We start from the raw sequence: 23,060 nt of genomic DNA, 5'->3' as shown, positions 1-23,060 counted from the left end.
GTAACAAAACGAAGGGCACTATGGTAGATGGCATCTAAAGGTTTAAGAGTAGTAGCAGCCTCACTTTGATAAATAATATCACCATTATCAAGAACAGATAAAAAGGTTGACTGAATAATCTGCTTTCTAGTGTTTAGAGAAAGGTACGATCTCTTTCTGTAGAAAAAGCCAATATTAAATCTTAGCTTCTTAATTAACTAGCTCATCTATATGTTTTTCAAACGTCAAATCCATATCAATACAAATGCCTAAGAATTGCGGGAACACCATTCGATTGGATAACCATCTAATGAGTGAACATGTAGTTAATCTGAAAACTTCTTACGAGAGTCTAAAAACAACATGTATTTAGTTTTGCCTATATTAAGCACAAGTTTTAAATCAGCAAGGGACTCCTGCATAGCTATAAAATCTGACTGTAGTTTTGACACAGCCAGATCAACAGTCGGGGCAATAACATACATTACATAGTAGTATCAACCACATATACAGTGGGGCAAAAAAGTATTTAGTCAGCCACCAATTGTGCAAGTTCTCCCACTTAAAAAGATGAGAGAGGCCTGTAATCTTCATCATAGGTACACTTCAACTATGACAGACAAAATGAGAAAGAAAAATCCAGAAAATCACATTGTAGGATTTTTTATGAATTTATTTTCAAATTATGGTGGAAAATAAGTATTTAGTCAATAACAAAAGTTTATCTCAATACTTTGTTATATACCCTTTGTTGGCAATGACAGAGGTCAAACGTTTTCTGTAAGTCTTCACAAGGTTTTCACACACTGTTGCTGGTATTTTGGCCCATTCCTCCATGCAGATCTCCTCTAGAGCAGTGATGTTTTGGGTCTGTTGCTGGGCAACACGGACTTTCAACTCCCTCCAAAGATTTTCTATGGGGTTGAGATCTGGAGACTGGCTAGGCCACTCCAGGACCTTGAAATGCTTCTTACGAAGCCACTCCTTCGTTGCCCAAGCGGTGTGTTTGGGATCATTGTCATGCTGAAAGACCCAGCCACGTTTCATCTTCAATGTCCTTGCTGATGGAAGGACGTTTTCACTCAAAATCTCACGATACATGGCCCCATTCATTCTTTCCTTTACACGGATCAGTCGTCCTGGTCCCTTTGCAGAAAAACAGCCCCAATGCATGATGTTTCCACCCCCATGCTTTACAGTAGGTATGGTGTTCTTTGGATGCAACTCAGCATTCTTTGTCCTCCAAACACGACGAGTTGAGTTTTTACCAAAAAAGTTATATTTTGGTTTCATCTGACCATATGACATTCTCCCAATCTTCTTCTGGATCATCCAAATGCTCTCTAGCAAACTTCAGACGGGCCTGGACATGTACTGGCTTAAGCAGGGGGACACGTCTGGCACTGCAGGATTTGAGTGCCTGGCGGCGTAGTGTGTTACTGATGGTAGGCTTTGTTACTTTGGTCCCAGCTCTCTGCAGGTCATTCACTAGGTCCCCCCATGTGGTTCTGGGATTTTTGCTCACCGTTCTTGTGATAATTTTGACCCCACGGGGTGAGATCTTGCGTGGAGCCCCAGATCGAGGGAGATTATCAGTGGTCTTGTATGTCTTCCATTTCCTAATAATTGCTCCCATAGTTAATTTCTTCAAACCAAGCTGCTTACCTATTGCAGATTCAGTCTTCCCAGCCTGGTGCAGGTCTACAATTTTGTTTCTGGTGTCCTTTGACAGCTCTTTGGTCTTGGCCATAGTGGAGTTTGGAGTGTGACTGTTTGAGGTTGTGGACAGGTGTCTTTTATACTGATAACAAGTTCAAACAGGTGCCATTAATACAGGTAACGAGTGGAGGACAGAGGAGCCTCTTAAAGAAGAAGTTACAGGTCTGTGAGAGACAGAAATCTTGCTTGTTTGTAGGTGATCAAATACTTATTTTCCACCATAATTTGCAAATAAATTCATAAAAAATCCTACAATGTGATTTTCTGGATTTTTTTTCCTCATTTTGTCTGTCATGGTTGAAGTGTACCTATGATGAAAATTACAGGCCTCTCTCATCTTTTTAAGTGGGAGAACTTGCACAATTGGTGGCTGACTAAATACTTTTTTGCCCCACTGTAGATGAAGTTTACCATTTTTAACAGCTTGACCAATGGTGTTTATATACAGTATATAGCGAAGAGAACAAGTCCCAAAATTTATCCATGTGGTACAAATCAAATCAAATGTATTTATATAGCCCTTCTTACATCAGCTGATATCTCAAAGTGCTGTACAGAAACCCAGCCTAAAACCCCCTAGAAAGGCCAAAACCTAGGAAGAAACATAGAGAGGAACCAGGCTATGAGGAGTGGCCAGTCCTCTTCTGGCTGTGCCGAGTGGAGATTATAACAGAACATGGCCAAGATGTTCAAATGTTCATAAATGACCAGCATGGTCAAATAATGATAATCACAGTAGTTGTCGAGGGTGCAGCAAGTCAGCACCTCAGGAGTAAATGTCAGTTGGCTTTTCATAGCCGATCATTAAGGGTATCTCTACCGCTCCTGCTGTCTCTAGAGAGTTGAAAACAGCAGGTCTGGGACAGGTAGCACATCCGGTGAACAGGTCAGGGTTCCATAGCCACAGGCAGAACAGTTGAAACTGGAGCAGCAGCATGACCAGGTGGACTGGGGACAGCAAGGAGTCATCATGCCAGGTAGTCCTGAGGCATGGTCCTAGGGCTCAGGTCCTCTGAAAGAGAGAAAGAGAGAATTAGAGAGAGCATACTTAAATTCACACAGGACACCGGAAAAGACAGGAGAAGTACTCCAGATATAACAAACTGACCCTAGCCCCCCGACACATAAACTACTACAGCATAAATACTGGAGGCTGAGACAGGAGGGGTCAGGAGACACTGTGGCCCCATCTGATGATACCCCCGGACAGGGCCAAACAGGAAGGATATAACCCCACCCATTTTGCCAAAGCACAGCCCCCACACCACTAGAGAAATACCTTCAACCACCAACTTACCATCCTGAGACAAGGCCGAGTATAGCCCACACATTTATATACTTCAAGAAATACTGACTTAACCCCATCTATCACTAAGATAATCATGAAACCAATAACAGGCGTCAGAGCTCAGGCCTATCAAGGACAACTTATTCAATAAACAGCATGATCAATAGTGTCAAAAGCTTTTGACAGATACACAAACAAAGCAGCACATTTAATTGTAGTTTCCAAAGCATTGACAAGATGCACCCATTGCCCCGATGACAGCTTTGCACATTCTTAGCATTCTCTCAACCAGCTTCATGAGGTAGTCATCTGGAATGCATTTCAATTAACAGGTTTGCCTTGTTAAAATTTAATTTGTGGAATTTCTTTCCTTCTTAATGCATTTGAGCCAATCAATTGTGTTGTGACAAGGTAGGGGTGGTACAGGAGCTGTACCAGCTGCAGCTGTACATAGTCCATCGGTATATAGCCCACCCAATTTACCTACCTCACCCCCCATACTGCTTTTATTTATTTACTTTTCTGCTCTTTTGCACACCAGTATCTCTACTTGCACATGATCATCTGATGATTTATCACTCCAGTGTTAATCTGCTAAATTGTAATTATTCGATTTATTGCCTACCTCCTCATGCCTTTTGCACACATTGTATATAGATTCTCTTTTTTTCTACCATGTTATTGACTTGTTTATTGTTTACTCCATGTGTAACTCTGTGTTGTTGTCTGTTCACACTGCTATGCTTTATCTTGGCCAGGTCGCAGTTGCAAATGAGAACTTTAAGACATGAAGGTCAGTCATGATGAAACTGGCTCTCATGAGGACCGCCACAGGAAAGGAAGACCCAGAGTTACCTCTGCTGCAGAGGAGAAGTTCATTAAAGTTACCAGCCTCAGAAATTGCAGCCCAAATAAATGCTGGGATGCAGGATCGATAACCGTGGCATCCACCAGCTCCTCATAAAGCGTCCTTGCTCCTTTATTCTCCAAAGGGGGGTGGGATGGGAGGTCGAGATAGAATGGGAAGAGCGGGTGAGATGGGAGGGTAGTGATGCTTTCACTAGGGAGGGGTCTCTGCAGGGCAACCCTGGCCAGTCAGTGGCAACACGGTGGCACAACGACCAGGCTCAGGAGTAGTAAAGGAAAAGGTCTTAGAGTGCGAACTATCCAGGATACACTGCAATGTCTCAATTTGCTTACTCTGGACCTCCAGCTCAGAAATACAGTACATTCTCAATAAACGGACAGTTTCCACATTGGAAATTTGGCCGGACAATAGTATCCCGGAAATGTGCTAAATAGGTGTAGCTCCTACATGGGATGAAACGTTCACTGTAGTCTCTGAAGGTGGTTGCTGCCAATCTGGAAAAAGTCTGTTTCCCTGTATGGTGGAATGTGGTAGATGCTATTTTGGAAAAATGCTGTTACAGTTTTTGACAATTGCTTACACATGATTTCTGAAACTCTGGCTCATTTTCTCAAGACTCTGCACACAAAACCCCAAAACACACAACATGCAAAACGTCACACATCTCTTGCAAAACCAAACACTTAATTCAAAACTATTTGAACTCTTCTCAAAGTTGTGTTTTTGCATCAAAACTCTACACACAAACCATCAAATGATTAGCTCTTATACACTGCACCGATACACAGATGTGATAAATGTAAAACACTACTAACTTGTGTATTTTGCATGTTCAGTGTGCAGTGGAGTCCACGGCAGTGTGAGTCCATAGCACTCACACATACATGTATGTGCACAAATACATACAGTATGTATGCATATTCAGTGTATACAGTTGAAGTCGGAAGTTTACATACACCTTAGCCAACTTCCTGACATTTATTCCTAGTAATAATTCCCTGTCTTAGGTCAGTTAGGAACACCACTTTATTTTAAGAATAAATTAGTATTTGGTAGCATTGCCTTTAAATTGTTTAACTTGGGTCAAACGTTTCGGGTAGCCTTCCACAAGCTTCCCACATTTAGTTGGGTGAATTTTGGCCCATTCCTCCTGACAGAGCTGGTGTAACTGAGTCAGGTTTGCAGGCCTCCTTGCTCAAACACGCTTTTTCAGTTCTGCCCACAAATTTTCTATAGGATTGAAGTCAGGGCTTTGTGATGGCCACTCCGATACCTTGACTTTGTTGTCCTTAAGCCATTTTGCCACAACTTTGGAAGTATGCTTGGGGTCATTGTCCATTTGGAAGACCCATTTGCGACCAAGCTTTAACTTCCTGACTGATGTCTTGAGACGTTGCTTCAATATATCCACATAATTGCCCTGCCTCATGATGCCATCTATTTTGTGAAGTGCACCAGTTCCTCCTGCAGCAAAGCACCCCCACAACATGATGCTGACACCCCCGTGCTTCACGGTTGGGATGGTGTTCTTCGGCTTGCAAGCGTCCCCCTTTTTCCTTCAAACATAACGATGGTCATTATAGCCAAAGAGTTCTATTTTTGCTTCATCAGACCAGAGAACATTTCTCCAAAAAGTATGACCTTTGTCCCCATGTGCAGTTGCAAACCGTAGTCTGGCTTTTTTATGGCAGTTTTGGAGCAGTGGCTTCTTCCTTGCTGAGCGGCCTTTCAGGTTATGTCGATATAGGACTCGTTTTACTGTGGATATAGATACTTTTGTACCTGTTTCCTCCAGCATCTTCACAAGGTCCTTTGCTGTTATTCTGAGACTGATTTGCACTTTTCACACCAAAGTACGTTCATCTCTAGGAGACAGAACGCGTCTCCTTCCTGGGCGGTATGGCAGCTGTGTGGTCCCATGTTGTTTATACTTGCGTACTATTGTTTGTACAGATGAACGTGGTACCTTCAGGTGTTTGGAAATTGTTCCCAAGGATGAACCAGACTTGTGGAGGTCTTGGCTGATTTCTTTTGATTTTCCCATGATGTCAAGCAAAGAGGCACTGAGTTTGAAGGTAGGCCTTGAAATACATCCACGGGTACACCTCAAATTGACTCAAATTATATCAATTAGCCTATCAGAAACTTCTAAAGCTAAAAACATAATTTTCTGGAATTTTCCAAGCTGTTTAAAGGCACAGTCAATTTAGTATATGTACTACTGGAATTGTGATACAGTGAATTATAAGTGAAATAATCTGTCTGTAAACAATTGTTGTAAAAATTACTTGTGTCATGCACAAAGTAGATGTCCTAACCAACCTGCAAAAAACTATAGTTTGTTAACAAGAAATTAATTTGTGGAGTGGTTGAAAAACAAGTTTTTCAATGTAAATTCAATGTATGTAAACGTCAGACTTCAACTGTATATTCTATCTATTAGATTATACAATAACACATATATATAAATCACCACTTAACAATTTGAATGATGCTGTGGGTAATAAAACAACCAGTGGACCATTGGGCTATTTATTGTTACAAACTGAAAAAACTATTGTAGCATTGACCTTACGTGACCCCACACTCTTAGAGAAAATGGTTCCAAAAGGGTTCTTTCTTGAGGGATAGGGTTCTACCAAGAACCATTTTCAAATGAATAACCTTTTTTGGAAGACAAGTTAAGTTAAATGGTTAGTGGCTCCCGAGGAGTTTTAGAATGGCCTGCGATGTGGTTTATGTAGTTTATGTGTAAAATGTGGCACGTCAATCCACTATAGAATGACAAAAACATTGCGCCAGTAATATGGGTCATATCTTTTGAACTGTTTGGGCTAAAAAAATAAGCAATTTTCTCTGTAGTAATGGTGCAAACATAACGGTCACGAATCTGCGTGTTTATTCTCTATGGCACCGAGAGACCGTGATGCAGCGAAGTGTAATCATTACAACAAAGATTATTTGTTAGATCTTTTTTTCTAGGCACACTGGTGCTCCCAAAATAAAATTCCAGGTCGAACAGCAAGATAATTAAGAACAATTTATAGTAGACCTAAATTGCTTGTGTCTACTTGAGAAGTAGGCCAGTTAGCAAACTTTAGCCAGCTAGCTAGCTAGGTTAGCAAAGAAAACATAAAGTCGTTTAAAGTTGGCTAGCAATAAAGATTAGGCGTAGTTATAGTATTAATGTACAGTATATATATATTCTATCTATTAGATTAAACAGTAACACATAGACATATATCGGCACTTGACAATTTCGATTACAGTTTTGATTACAGTTAATAACAATTTTTTCAGCATATTACACATAAGGCAGTGCAATCAACACCATATTTAAGGTATTATACTGTGTATTCTACAGTGTTTTACTGTTGAAATTACAGAAGAATCTTACAGTGTAGGCTTAACACACAACAAAATCAAAGGTGTACATTTAATTCGGAAAGTGTCCCACTGAACTGGTGTTAAAATAACACTTTTGAACGTGTTAAAGATTTTACTATGTTGCAGTGTTTCCCATTTAACTCTGGAAAGAGCGAATAACTTGAGCGGAACGTATACACTACATGACCAAAAGTAGGTGGACACCTGCTCGTCGATCATGGAGGCATTGTCATGCTGAAACAGGAAAGGAAAGGGTCTAGCCATCTTACATATAAAACCTTATTTGTTCATCGAAAATTGTGAATAACTCACCACAGGTTAATGAGAAGGGTGTGCTTAAAAGGATGCACATAACTCTGCAATGTTGTAGTGGAGAGAGTCTCAGGCTTAAATAATTTTCCACTCACAGTCTGTGCCTGTATTTTGTTTTCATGCTAGTGAAGGCTGAGAATCCACTCTCACATAGGTACGTGATTGCAAAGGGCACCAGTGTCTTAACAGCACGATTTGCCAAGGCAGGATACTCTGAGCACAGCCCAATCCAGAAATCTGGCAGTGGCTTCTGATTAAATTAAATTTTCACAGAACCGCTTGTTGCAATTTCGATGAGGCTCTCTTGTTCAGATATCGGTAAGTGAACTGGAGGCAGGGCATGAAAGGGATAACGAATCTAGTTGTTTGTGTCATCCGTTTCAGGAAAGTACCTGCGTGATTGCGCACCCAACTCACTCAGGTGTTTCGCTATATCACATTAAACATTGTCCGTAAACTTGAGTTAATTTGCACACAAAAAATCATACAATGATGGAAAGACCTGTGTGTTGTCCTTGTTAATGCAGACAGAGAAGAGCTGCAACTTCTTAAGCATAGCCTCAATTTTGTCCCCCGCACATTGAATATAGTTGCGGAGAGTCCCTGTAATCCTAGATTCAGATTATTCAGGCGAGAAAAAACATCACCCAGATAGGCCAGTCGTATGAGAAACTCGCCATCATGCAAACGGTCAGACAAGTGAAAATTATGGTCAGTAAAGAAAACAATAAGCTTGTCTCTCAATTTAAAAAAAAAACGTGTCAATACTTGGCCCCTTGATAACCAGCGCACTTCCGTATGTTGTAAAAGCACTACATAGTCGCTGCCCATATCATTGCACAGTGCAGAATATACACAAGAGTTCAGGGGCCTTGCTTAAACAAAGTTAACCATTTTCACTATAGTGTCCAAAACATCTTTCAAGCTGTCAGGCATTCCCTTGGCAGCAAGAGCCTCTCAGTGGATGCTGCAGTGTACCCAAGTGGCGTCGGGAGAAACTGCTTGCACTCCACTAGGTTTCCCTGTTATGGCTTTTGCACCATCAGTACTGATACCAACATGAGCAGCAGCTACGTTTAGCTACATACGGACCGTTAGTGGAATTCCCACGAGAGAGTAACGGTTAATGTGATTGGATGTTAATTATTTGACTAGGCTACCTGTATTTGACCTTGTGTTGTTATTTCACTGAACACTAGATGCTTCAATTTTATTTTTGGCACTGAAACGAGGCTACTCAGTCGAGAGAAAAAAAACTCACCCAAATGTATAGCCCCGATGTGAAGATTTATAAAAATAAAAATAAATGTGAATCACATTTTTATTTGGCGTACCCCTGACGGTATTGAGTGTACCTGTACCCCAGTTTGGGAATACCTGCTCTACGGCTTTTAAACAAATTATTGTTACTCTAAAAGTTTATGGAATTGTGTTAAGATGGTCATACCATGGATCATTTAGATATTTGATTTTGAATTTTAGGACCCCTTTAGGACCCCCCCCACAATTCTTTTTACAAAGTTATTTGATAAAATATAGAATTTGGCCTGTATTACTATAGCCTCTTAGAAACGCATTGTATAACACATTAATCAAAAGCAAAAAAACTGTAAAAAAAAAAAATCTTAAGAAATAAGGTTTTGAGGTGTCTGTCCTATGTTTAGGAGATAAAAGAAGGCTCAGCAAATATATATATATTTTTTGGACACATATTTAACCCCTTATTTTTGTTTGCACAAAACTACCTCCATACTATGGGTTACCTTCAAACGAGTCTTGTGACACTTGTGGGGGTCGTAAAGAAAAATGGAGAACTCCATTGTTTTCACGAGAGTCATAATAGTTTGTAGCTCAAATGGTCCGGACTCTACAGACAGAAGCACATCAGCGTTACTGACTTCAGATGAGTCCCGTGACACTTGTGCAAAACGTAAACCGTTCGGAAGCTACAGATATTTTTGTGAGAAGACGGATTTTCGGGATGTCTCATGGTCTGACAAACACACTGTAATCAACCACTTTCCACCATGCATGCGGAAGGCTCACATAGACGGATGTGGTCGATTGAGATGCAGCCAATGCAAAAAAAAGCGGATATCTCTAGTTTAAACTGACGGATTCTGATGGGGATTTTTTAAATGATGTGCGTCAATCTAAATCAACACTAGGTAACACTGGCCAATTTGCTGTGTAGTTATGTAATCTGAAGTTATGGGCCAGTCGTAGCACTTTTCATAGGTTTATGTGTTCACACAATGTAATTTGCATGCAGGGGGACAGATATACAGAGAGGTACAAGGTTAATATGTAAAAAATAAAAGATAAATAAATAAACTAAAGGTTTAAAGGTCCTGTTTTGACTCAGGCTTGCCTCAAAAGTTTTCAATTACAGTGTTTGTACTCTTATGCAACTTTGCACATATGCTTTTCTTTAAGAACACATTTCAGGCACGTCGGCCGGGTTGAGGGGTGGTAGTGGTGGTGTCTGAATTAGATAGGGTTTGTGGGGGGTAGAAGTGATAAATATGTTGAATACCATGCTGCAGTTCAGAGGGTTGACAGCATCACAGTGAGCACCATTTATAAGAGACAGAGCTTAAAGATGTTGTTTACAATAATGGGTCATTCAATTACTAATGTTGCTCAGTTCGCTATTATGTTCTGCCAGGTTCATCATTTTTAAATGTCCCACCAGAATTCTCTCAATTTGTGGTTTATGCTTTTGTAAAAAAAAAAATATATATAAACACCACCATAGTGCGCAACATGAAATGTAAAACAGGTGTGCCTCACCACTTGATTTTGATAAAAAGCGAAATAAACATTCCTGTTGCACCTGTGACTTTGTTTTGTGTAATTGAGAACTTATACATTTAATATATAAAAAAGCCATATTAATAAGATAGTTCACCCAAAAATGACAAAATGACAGTGGGTACATTTACATGCACACAATAATACGAAGATTCGTAAATGAGTTTGATTAAAACATTTACATACTTTGCAAGAAGAACAATGTCCCTAATAATCCTGTTTACACAGACACATCTGAAATCAACCTGATGGGACTTTGAAAATGCAGAAAATCAACAATCTATCAAAACGTACTATCACAGAAACTTTATTATTTTTGGGAAACATATTAGATTCTGAGTTTTAACATATATAAACATTTTATGTGAAAAATTTCGAAGATCCATACTTTCACACTCTTCTCAATTTACATCAACAACATGGCTCAGGCAGTAGGAAGCTCTCTCACCCATTTATATGCAGATGATACAGTCTCCCCGGATTTTGTGTTAAACACTACAACAAAGCTTTGTGTCCAACAAGCTTTCTCTGCCCTTAACCTTGTTCTGAACACCTCCAAAACAAAGGTCATGTGGTTTGGTAAGAAGAATGCCCCTCTCCCCACCGGTGTGATTACTACCTCTGAGGGTTTAGCGCTTGAGGTAGTCACCTCATACAAGTACTTGGGACTATGGCTAGATGGTACACGGTCTGTCTCTTAGCACATATCCAAGCTGCAGGCTAAAGTTAAATCTAGTCTTGGTTTCCTCTATCGTAATCGCTCCTCTTTCACCCTAGTTGCCAATTAACCCTGATTCAGATGACCATCCTACCCATGCCAGGTTATGGAAATGTAATTTATAGATCGGCAGGTAAGGGTGCTCTCGAGCGTCTAGATGTTATTTACCATTTGGCTATCAGATTTGCCACCAATGGCCCTTATAGGACACATCACTGCACTCTATACTTCTCTGTAAACTGGTCATCTCTGTATGCCCGTCGCAAGACCCACTGGTTGATTCTTATTTATAAAACCCTCTTTGACCTCACTCCCCCCTATCTGAGATATTTACTGCAGCCGTCATCCTCCACATCACATACAACACCCGTTCTGCCAGTCACATTCTGTTCAAGGTCCCCAAAGCACACACCTCCCTGGGTCGCTCCTCTTTTCAGTTCGCTGCAGCTAGCGACTGGAACGAGCTGCAAAAAACACACAAACTGGACAGTTTTATCTCCATCTCGTCATTCAAAGACTCAATCATGGACACTCTTACTGACAGTTGTGGCTGCTTTGCGTGATGTATGGTTGTCTCTACCTTCTTGCCCTTTGTGCTGTTGTCTGTGCCCTATAATGTTTGTACCATGTTTTGTGCTGCTACCATGTTGGGCTGCTGCCATGTTGTGTTGCTACGATGTTGTTGTCATGTTGTGTTGCTGCCATGCTGTGCTGTTGTCTTAGGACTCTCTTTATGTAGTTGTGGTGTCTCTCTTGTCATGATGTTTGTTTTGTCCTACATTTTTTGTTTTAATCCCAGCCTCCGTCCCAGCAGGAAGCCTTTTGCCTTTTTGTAGGCAGCCATTGTAAATAAGAAATTGTTTTCAACCTACCCTCCTTAGTTAAATAAAGGTTAAATAAAATATAAATAAATGTACGATTTTCCGAACTCACTTCACTCATGCAAAAGGCTTGCGCTGCTCGTGCTAGCACATGCACAGATCAAATACACTGCTGGAACTCCGATTAAGGCGTTCCAATCTAGGTGTTTTAATCAGTTTATACTTACTTTGATTATGGCCTTATGCTGATTAAGAAAATCAGAGTACGGTGAAACATAAAACAATCTCTTAAGAGGTGCTGAAGAAGCTGGTAAGATTCTTGATAACTAGCTTTGTCAGGTGGGTAAGTGTCTTCTCTTGACCTTTCCAAAAAGTCAATGGATCAGAATCCTCTGGGGCACATGGTTCATGCAATTTCCTGGATTTCCTACTGGAACGGTCAGTCATGTACTCAAGAGTTTAGAGTGTGACTGTGTTGGAGGGGTTGCAGGTACGGTACCTCTGCATATCCAGAAGAGGGGTGACCTTTGCAAGGAGAAGATCCTTCATACTGTTTGCCTCATCCCCAGAACACCAATCCACTTTGAAGCGTGGATCCAGGCATGTTGCCAACTGAAACACTCCATCACTTCGACAGACGTTTTTCTCCGAGAGCTTCATGGTTTTAAGCATTTTGTTGTAGGGACATTTGCAAGGCATTTGTAAGGCGAAGACCTTTGGCACATGTTATGGAATTAGCTGCTGGTTACAACCTGGTCCCCCTAGACCATTTCAGTGGCATCCGTAAAATGGCTCCAGAGTTTCACAAAGCTTTCAGATGTTTTTCCATGTCAGTGGCTGTGAGCTTGCATGAGTCATGGAGCCGACTGAGGACTTCTGGTGTAACTCTCAGAATTGACCTGAGCATCTTCAGCTAGCTATTCCATTTTGTCGCATTTGAAATCTTTAGTTTGTTGTGGGCCTTCGGTAGCTCTGTATGGTTTGGGACAATATTCTAGACACCTTTGCCTAGCACTTGTCTAAATGAGCCAGCCTGCTCTGGGGCATCACGGACAACCAGTTGGATAGTGAGAGCAAAGCATGAACTACGTTCAGGTGGAAAGTTCTTCAGTTTGTCACGAACAGACACAACTTCCAACTCAACATCATCATGAAAAAAAATGGGCCCAATTTAAGGACACATGTAACAAAATAACACATTTAAAATGTTTTAGTGCATTATCCTTGTGCAGATGCCATCATCATCAGTCTCCTTTGATAAGATGGTGCCGACGGAGTAGGGCATTATCTTACGAGTTCCAATCCAACTTTGCTATTTAGTGGATTTTTTCGTGTTTATCTTTATTTTTTTGTACAGAAAGTTTGGTCCCGCTTTAGTTGAAGTGCATCTTATGAAGGCTTTATAAAGCTTCAAAAGCACTGCATAAATGGATCACAAATCATCTATAACCGTATTTCATGCACTGTAAAATATGAATAGATGTGAAAAAATATATTGATGGTTATGTCATACACATGAATCTGTATAAAGCATGATATACGGTTATAGATTATTTGTGAATTGAAGCCTTCATAAGATGCATTTATATTAAAGCGGGACAGAAAGTTCATACCGCAAAGCACTTCTGGACATCAGATCGACAGTTACTAACCTCCATTTCGACTTCAAATACAACCCCTGTCAGTGATGTGTATTTATGGATGCCAAGGGAAGCCAGGCTTCCCCAAAAAATGTACTTTTGTCTCTGTGTTTCATAATTTTCCTTCAATTCACAAGAGGCTGAATGTACAGTTGAAGTCGGAAGTTTACATACACTTAGGTTGGAGTCATTATAACTCGTATTTCAACCACTCCACAAATTTCTTCTGATAGGCTAATTGACATAATTTGAGTCAATTGGAGGTGTACCTGTGGATGTATTTCAAGGCCTAACTTCAAACTCAGTGACACTTTGCTTGACGTCATGGGAAAATCAAAAGAAATCAGCCAAGACCTCAGAAAAAAATTGTAGACCTCCACAAGTCTGGTTCATCCTTGGGAGCAATTTCCAAACGCCTGAAGTTACCACGATCATCTGTACAAACAATAGAACACAAGTATTAACACCATGGGACAACACAGCCGTTATACTGCTCAGGAAGGAGACGGGTTGTATCCTAGAGGTGAATGTACTTTGATGTGAAAAGTGTAAATAAATCCCAGAACAACAGAAAAGGGCTGTGTGAAGATGCTGGAGGAAACAGATACAAAAGTATCTATATCCACAGTAAAACGATTCCTATATCGACATAACCTGAAAGGCCGCTCAGCAAGGAAGAAGTCACTGCTCCAAAACCGCCATAAAAAAGACATACTACGGTTTGCAACTGCACATGTGAACAAAGATCATACTGTTTGGAGGAAAAAGGGGGAGGCTTGCAAGCAGAAGAACACCATCCCAACCGTGAAGCACGGGGGTGTCAGCATCATGTTGTGGGGGTGCTTTGCTGCAGGAGGGACTGGTGCACTTCACAAAAATGATGGCATCATGAGGATTATGTAGATGTATTGAAGCAACATCTCAAGACATCAGTCAGGAAGTTAAAGCTTGGTCGCAAATGGGTCTTCCAAATGGACAATGACCCCAAACATACTTCCAAAGTTGTGGCAAAGTGGCTTAAGGACAACAACGTCAAGGTATTGGAGTGGCCATCACAAAACCCTGACCTCAATCCTATAGAACATTTTTGGCCAGAACTAAAAAAGCATGTGCGAGCAAGGAGGCCTACATACCTGACTCAATTACACCAGCTCTGTCAGGAGGAATGGGCCAAAATTCACCCAACGATGTTAGGATGAAACAGTCAGAGGTCACCAAGCACAACATAGCTTCAGCCTGTAAATCAGCTAGAAAGATGTCGGCATCGAGTAATTGTCTCTGGCCCCCTCCCAGTTAGGGGGAGTGACGAGCTCTACAGCAGAGTCTCACAACTCAATCGCTGGTTGAAAACTGTTTTCTGCCCCTCCCAAAAGATAGAATTTGTAGATAATTGGCCCTCTTTCTGAGACTCACCCACAAACAGGACCAAGCCTGACCTGCTGAGGAGTGACGGACTCCATCCTAGCTGGAGGGGTGCTCTCATCTTATCTACTAACATAGATAGGGCTCTAACTCCTTTAGCTCCACAATGAAATAGGGTGCAGGCCAGGCAGCAGGCTGTTAGCCAACCTGCCAGCTTAGTGGAGTCTGCCAATAGCACAGTCAGTGTAGTCAACTCAGCCATCCCCATTGAGACTGTGTCTGTGCCTCGACCTAGGTTGGGCAAAACTAAACATGGCGGTGTTCGCCTTAGCAATCTCACTAGGATAAAGACCTCCTCCATTCCTGCCATTATTGAAAGAGATCGTGATACCTCACATCTCAAAATAGGGTTACTTAATGTTAGATCCCTTACTTCAAAGGCAGTTATAGTCAATGAACTAATCACTGATCATAATCTTGATGTGATTGGCCTGACTGAAACATGGCTTAAGCCTGATGAATTTACTGTGTTAAATGAGGCCTCACCTCCTGGTTACACTAGTGACCATATCCCCCGTGCATCCCGCAAAGGCGGAGGTGTTGCTAACATTTATGATAGCAAATTTCAATTTACAAAAAAAAAAATGACGTTTTCGTCTTTTGAGCTTCTAGTCATGAAATCTATGCAGCCTACTCAATCACTTTTTATAGCTACTGTTTATAGGCCTCCTGGGCCATATACAGCATTCCTCTCTGAGTTCCCTGAATTCCTATCAGACCTTGTAGTCATAGCAGATCATATTTTAATTTTTGGTGATTTTAATATTCATATGGAGAAGTCCACAGACCCACTCCAAAAGTCTTTCGGAGCCATCATCGACTCAGTGGGTTTTGTCCAACATGTCTCTGGACCTACTCACTGCCACAGTCATACTCTGGACCTAGTTTTGTCCCATGGAATAAATGTTGTAGATCTTAATGTTTTTCCTGATAATCCTGGACTGTCGGACCACCATTTTATTACGTTTGCAATCGCAACAAATAATCTGCTCAGACCCCAACCAAGGAGCATCAAAAGTCGTACTATAAATTCTCAGACAACACAAAAATTCCTTGACGCCCTTCCAGACTCCTTCTGCCTACCCAAGGACGTCAGAGGACAAAAATCAGTTAACCACCTAACTGAGGAACTCAATTTAACCTTGCGCAATACCCTAGATGCAGTTGCACCCCTAAAAACGAAAAACATTTGTCATAAGAAACTAGCTCCCTGGTATACAGAAAATACCCGAGCTTTGAAGCAAGCTTCCAGAAAATTGGAACGGAAATGGCGCCACACCAAACTGGAAGTCTTCCGACTAGCTTGGAAAGACAGTACCGTGCAGTACCGAAGAGCCCTCACTGCTGCTCGATCATCCTACTTTTCCAACTTAATTGAGGAAAATAAGAACAATCCAAAATTTATTTTTGATACTGTTGCAAAGCTAACTAAAAAGCAGCATTCCCCAAGAGAGGATGGCTTTCACTTCAGCAGTAATAAATTCATGAACTTCTTTGAGGAAAAAATCATGATCATTAGAAAGCAAATTACAGACTCCTCTTTAAATCTGCATATTCCTCCAGGGCTTAGCTTTCCTGGATCTGCACAGCTCTGCCAGGGCCTGGGATCGGGAGAGACACTTAAGTGTTTTAGTACTATATCTCTTGACACAATGATGAAAATAATCATGGCCTCTAAACCTTCAAGCTGCATACTGGATCCTATTCCAACTAAACTACTGAAAGAGCTGCTTCATGTGCTTGGCCCTCCTATGTTGAACATAATAAACGGCTCTCTATCCACCGGATGTGTACCAAACTCACTAAAAGTGGCAGTAATAAAGCCTCTCTTGAAAAAGCCAAACCTTGACCCGGAAAATATAAAAAACTATCGGCCTATATCCAATCTTCCATTGCTCTCAAATTTTTTTGAAAAAGCTGTTGCGCAGCAACTCACTGCCTTCCTGAAGACAAACAATGTATACGAAATGCTTCAGTCTGGTTTTAGACCCCATCATAGCACTGAGACTGCACTTGTGAAGGTGGTAAATGACCTTTTAATGGCGTCAGACCGAGGCTCTGCATCTGTCCTCGTGCTACTAGACCTTAGTGCTGCCTTCGACACCATCGATCACCACATTCTTTTGGAGAGACTGGAAACCCAAATTGGTCTACACGGACAAGTTCTGGCCTGGTTTAGATCATACCTGTCGGAAAGATATCAGTTTGTCTCTGTGAATGGTTTGTCCTCTGACAAATCAACTGTACATTTCGGTGTTCCACAAGGTTCCGTTTTAGGACCACTATTGTTTTCACTATATATTTTACCTCTTGGGGATGTTATTCGAAAACATAATGTTAACTTTCACTGTTATGCGGATGACACACAGCTGTACATTTCAATGAAACATGGTGAAGCCCCAAAATTGCCCTCGCTAGAAGCCTGTGTTTCAGACATAAGGAAGTGGATGGCTGCAAACTTTCTACTTTTAAACTCGGACAAAACAGAGATGCTTGTTCTAGGTCCCAAGAAACAAAGAGATCTTCTGTTAAATCTGACAATTAATCTTGATGGTTGTAAAGTCGTCTCAAATAAAACTGTGAAGGACCTCGGCGTTACTCTTGACCCTGATCTCTCTTTTGACGAACATATCAAGACTGTTTCAAGGACAGCTTTTTTCCATCTACGTAACATTGCAAAAATCAGAAATTTTCTGTCCAAAAATTATGCAGAAAAATTAATCCATACATTTGTTACTTCTAGGTTAGACTACTGCAATGCTCTACTTTCCGGCTACCCGGATAAAGCACTAAATAAACTTCAGTTAGTGCTAAATACGGCTGCTAGAATCCTGACTAGAACCAAGAAATTTGTCCATATTACTCCAGTGCTAGCTTCCCTACACTGGCTTCCTGTTAAGGCAAGGGCTGATTTCAAGGTTTTACTGTTAACCTATAAAGCGTTACATGGGCTTGCTCCTACCTATCTTTCCGAGTTGGTCCTGCCATACATACCTATACGTACGCTACGGTCACAAGACGCCTCCTAATTGTCCCTAGAATTTCTAAGCAAACAGCGGGAGGCAGGGCTTTCTCCTATAGATCTCCATTTTTATGGAACGGTCTGCCTACCCATGTGAGAGACGCAGACTCGGTCTCAACCTTTAAGTCTTTACTGAAGACTTATCTCTTCAGTAGGTCATATGATTGAGTGTAGTCTGGCCCAGGAGTGTGAAGGTGAACGGAAAGGCTCTGGAGCAACGAACCGCCCTTGCTGTCTCTGCCTGGCCGGTTCCCCTCTCTCCACTGGGATTCTCTGCCTCTAACCCTATTACAGGGGCTGAGTCACTGGCTTACTGGTGCTCTTTCATGCCGTCCCTGGGAGGGGTGCGTCACTTGAGTGGGTTGAGTTACTGACGTGATCTTCCTGTCTGGGTTGGCGCCCCCCCTTGGTTTGTGCTGTGGTGGAGATCTTTGTGGGCTATACTCGGCCTTGTCTCAGGATTGTAAGTTGGTGGTTGAAGATATCCCTCTATTGGTGTGGGGGCTGTGCTTTGGTTATATCCTTCCTGTTTGGCCCTGTCCGGGGGTTTCTTCTGATGGGGCCACAGTGTCTCCTGACCCCTCCTGTCTCAGCCTCCAGTATTTATGCTGCAGTAGTTTATGTGTCGGGGGGCTAGGGTCAGTTGGTTATACCTGGAGTACTTCTCCTATCTTATCCAGTGTCCTGTGTGAATTTAAGTATGCTCTCTCTAATTCTCTCGTTCTCTCTTTCTTTCTCTCTCTCGGAGAACCTGAGCCCTAGGACCATACGTCACGGCAAACCGGGCATGATGACTCCTTGCTGTCCCCAGTCCGCCTGGCCTTGCTGCTATTCCAGTTTCAGCTGTTCTGCCTGCGGTTATGGAACCCCTACCTGTCCCAGACCTGCTGTTTTCAACTCTTAATGATCGGCTATGAAAAGCCAACTGATATTTATTCCTGATTATTATTTGACCATGCTTGTCATTTATGAACATTTTGAAAATCTTGGCTCTCTCTAATTCTCTCCTTCTCTCTTTCTTTCTCTCTCTCGGAGGACCTGAGCCCTAGGACCATACGTCACGGCAAACCGGGCATGATGACTCCTTGCTTTCCCCAGTCCGCCTGGCCTTGCTGCTATTCCAGTTTCAGCTGTTCTGCCTGCGGTTATGGAACCCCTACCTGTCCCAGACCTGCTGTTTTCAGCTCTTAATGATCGGCTATGAAAAGCCAACTGATATTTATTCCTGATTATTATTTGACCATGCTTGTCATTTATGAACATTTTGAAAATCTTGGCTCTCTCAAATTCTCTCTTTCTTTCTCTCTCTCGGAGGACCTGAGCCCTAGGACCATACGTCAGGACTACCGGGCATGATGACTCCTTGCTGTCCCCAGTCCACCTGGCCTTGCTGCTATTCCAGTTTCAACTGTTCTGCCTGCGGTTATGGAACCGCCACCTGTCCCAGACCTGCTATTTTCAACTCTTAATGATCGGCTATGAAAAGCCAACTGAAAATTATTCATGATTATTATTTGACCATGCTTGTCACTTATGAATATTTTGAACATCTTGGCATAGTTCTGTTATAATCTCCACCCGGCACAGCCAGAAGAGGACTGGCCACCCCTCATAGCCTGGTTCCTCTCTAGGTTTCTTCCTAGGTTTTGGCCTTTCTAGGGAGTTTTTCCTAGCCACCGTGCTTCTACACCTGCATTGCTTGCTGTTTGGGGTTTTAGGCTGGGTTTCTGTACAGCACTTCGAGATATTAGCTGATGTACGAAGGGCTATATAAAATAAACTTGATTTGATTTGATTATTGTGGGAAGCTTGTGGAAGGCTACCCGAAACGTTTGACCCAAGTTAAACAATTTAAAGGCAATGCTACCAAATACTAATTGAGTGTATGTCAACTTCTGACAGGGATTTTGCTATAATTAAATGTCAGGAATCGTGAAAAACTGAGTTGAAATGTTTTTGATGTAATCTTCCGTCTTCAACTGTATCTCACTGGAGAAAGCATCCACACACACACACACAAACAGAACTCAGATCCATGGTTACCCACATAATATTTATATTGTGCCAAATAGTTTTTGGTATGTTTTAGTGATCACTGTATTAGACTAGGCAGAGGTGTGTTGATGATGTTGAAATGTTGAATTTGAAATGGTGCTGGAATAGCGGAGGCAGTCCCTATCAGTCTTGAGACCACAGCAAAAACCTCTACATTTTTTTGACTTAATCACACAGACGAACTCTTGGTACCACTGGATGAGGAAGACAAAGACAAATCTGGTGGTACAACCCATACGTCTATAGCTAAAACACACAATGTTTAAAAGGGGGTAGAATTCCACAAAAATAACCAGCTTTGAAATATGGATGGCTGTCCACCAACATTAGGTCATATTTTACCTGTTGGCAACCAGCATCGTTGACCATATTTCTCATTTGAGGAACCTCGCAATTCTCCAAAATTAACATAATTTTATTGCAACAACTGTTGATGCTGAGAATGCAACACAAACCGGTGGTGCAAATGCTCTTTTCAAGATGCTCCACCTTGATCACAACAACTTCTACACCAAGACTATACTTTCAGGGATCATGTCTATAGTTCTTTACTTGAGAAATGTGTGTCTAAAGTGGAAGGTCTCGCTATCCATGATGATGATTCAAAATATTCCCGTTCAGAGCATGAATCTGGTGGCTAGAAATGACTTTGCTCATTTTTCTTCCACCTTTGATGACTGTTCCTTGTTCTTCAATGAACATGGATGAAGGGAATATGTTCTGAGTGGATGTTAACCATGTACAACAAAAACTACTGAAATGTCTCCCAAATTCTTATTGTTAATAAAATAAATCCTATAGAATCAGTCCTGAGACCCCAGCATAAATCTTCTTTTTAGTTTTCCGACTTTCATTTATCTCCATGTCCAGCACTTATATTTAGCTTCACATTGAGGTGTTTTACCATTTTCCTTTCAGGACAACCTTTGACCTTCCTTTGATCTTCTACGTAGAAGAACCCTGTACCTTCTAACAACTCTTGTGTAGCTTGTGAGCGTCATAGAGCAAAACATGTTACATGTGCATGTTCGATAGAGTCTCAGCCTTTCATAGATAGGTTTTAGTAGTTTGTAATTCAAACCATTCTGTTTCTACAGATGTTTTTGTAAAAATAAAATAAAAACCCGGCCTGGGTCCCTTCGGGATCCGTCTTCGTCTCACGAACACAGCTCTAACTCAGCTCCCGTTAATCACACAGACAAACACTTGGTACCACTGGATGCGGAAGACAAAGACAAATCTGATGGTACAACCCATACGTCTATCGCTAAAACACACAATGTTTAAAAGGGGGTAGAATTCCACAAAAATAACCGGCTTTGAAATTTGGATGGCTGTCCACCAACATTAGGTCATATTTTACCTGTTGGCAACCAGCATCGTTGACCATATTTCTCATTTGAGGAACCTCGCAATTCTCCAAAATTAACATAATTTTATTGCAACAACTGTTGATGCTGAGAATGCAACACAAACCGGTGGTGCAAATGCTCTTTTCAAGATGCTCCACCTTGATCACAACAACTTCTACACCAAGACTATACTTTCAGGGATCATTTCTATAGTTCTTTACTTGAGAAATGTGTCTCTAAAGTGGAAGGTCTCGCTATCCATGATGATGATTCAAGATATTCCCGTTCAGAGCATGAATCTGGTGGCTAGAAATGACTTTGCTCATTTTTCTTCCACCTTTGATGACTGTTCCTTGTTCTTCAATGAACATGGATGAAGGGAATATGTTCTGAGTGGATGTTAACCATGTACAACAAAACCTACTGAAATGTCTCCCAAATTCTTATTGTTAATAAAATAAATCCTATAGAATCAGTCCTGAGACCCCAGCATAAATCTTCTTTTTAGTTTTCCGACTTTCATTTATCTCCATATCCAGCCCTGAATTTTAGCTTCACAATGAGGTGTTTTACCATTTTCCTTTCAGGACAACCTTTGACCTTCCTTTGATCTTCTACGTAGAAGAACCCTGTACCTTCTAACAACTCTTGTGTAGCTTGTGAGCATCATAGAGCAAAACATGTTACATGTGCATGTTCGATAGAGTCTCAGCTTTTCATAGATAGGTTTTAGTAGTTTGTAATTCAAACCATTCTGTTTCTACAGATGTTTTTGTAAAAATAAAAAAATAAACGGCCTGGGTCCCTTCGGGATCCGTCTTCGTCTCACGAACACAGCTCTAACTCAGCTCCCGTTAATCACACAGACAAACTCTTGGTACCACTGGATGCGGAAGACAAAGACAAATCTGATGGTACATCCCATACGTCTATAGCTAAAACACACAATGTTTAAAAGGGGTAGAATTCCACAAAAATAACCGGCTTTGAAATATGGATGGCTGTCCACCAACATTAGGTCATATTTTAGCTGTTGGCAACCAGCATCGTTGACCATATTTCTCATTTGAGGAACCTCGCAATTCTCCATAATTAACATAATTTGATTGCAACAACTGTTGATGCTGAGAATGCAACACAAACCGGTGGTGCAAAAGCTCTTTTCAAGATGCTCCACCTTGATCACAACAACTTCTACACCAAGACTATACTTTCAGGGAGCATTTCTATAGTTCTTTACTTGAGAAATGTGTGTCTAAAGTGGAAGGTCTCACTATCCATGATGATGATTCAAGATATTCCCGTTCAGAGCATGAATCTGGTGGCTCGAAATGACTTTGCTCATGTTTCTTTCACCTTTGATGACTGTTCCTTGTTCTTCAATGAACATGGATGAAGGGAATATGTTCTGAGTGGATGTTAACCATGTACAACAAAAACTACTGAAAAGTCTCCAAAATTCTTATCGGTAATAAAATAAATCCTATAGAATCAGTCCTGAGACCCCAGCATAAATCTTCTTTTTAGTTTTCCGACTTTCATTTATCTCCATGTCCAACCCTTATATTTAGTTTCACAATGAGGTGTTTTACCATTTTCCTTTCAGGACAACATTTGACCTTCCTTTGATATCCTACGTAGAAGAAGCCTGTACCTTCTAACA

The 23,060-nt window shown here is 41.3% G+C and overlaps 3 non-coding genes across 3 annotated transcripts; all 3 read left to right on the top strand.

Annotated features, from left to right (window-relative positions):
* Positions 1-20,558: 20,558 nt before the first annotated feature.
* LOC139579807 (small nucleolar RNA U3) lies at positions 20,559-20,774 on the top strand. The gene has a single exon (XR_011675822.1). It is a non-coding gene; the product is annotated as a small nucleolar RNA U3 (small nucleolar RNA).
* An 805-nt stretch (positions 20,775-21,579) lies between these two features.
* Positions 21,580-21,795, top strand: LOC139579931 (small nucleolar RNA U3). Its single transcript, XR_011675938.1, has one exon. It is a non-coding gene; the product is annotated as a small nucleolar RNA U3 (small nucleolar RNA).
* An 803-nt stretch (positions 21,796-22,598) lies between these two features.
* LOC139579857 (small nucleolar RNA U3) lies at positions 22,599-22,814 on the top strand. The gene has a single exon (XR_011675872.1). It is a non-coding gene; the product is annotated as a small nucleolar RNA U3 (small nucleolar RNA).
* Positions 22,815-23,060: the final 246 nt, after the last annotated feature.

The sequence above is a fragment of the Salvelinus alpinus genome, chromosome 6, assembly GCF_045679555.1.
Source record: "Salvelinus alpinus chromosome 6, SLU_Salpinus.1, whole genome shotgun sequence".
Taxonomy (NCBI): Eukaryota; Metazoa; Chordata; class Actinopteri; order Salmoniformes; family Salmonidae; genus Salvelinus; species Salvelinus alpinus.
Note: the sequence above shows the minus strand (reverse complement) of the source record. Positions and strands in the feature narration are given on the sequence as shown.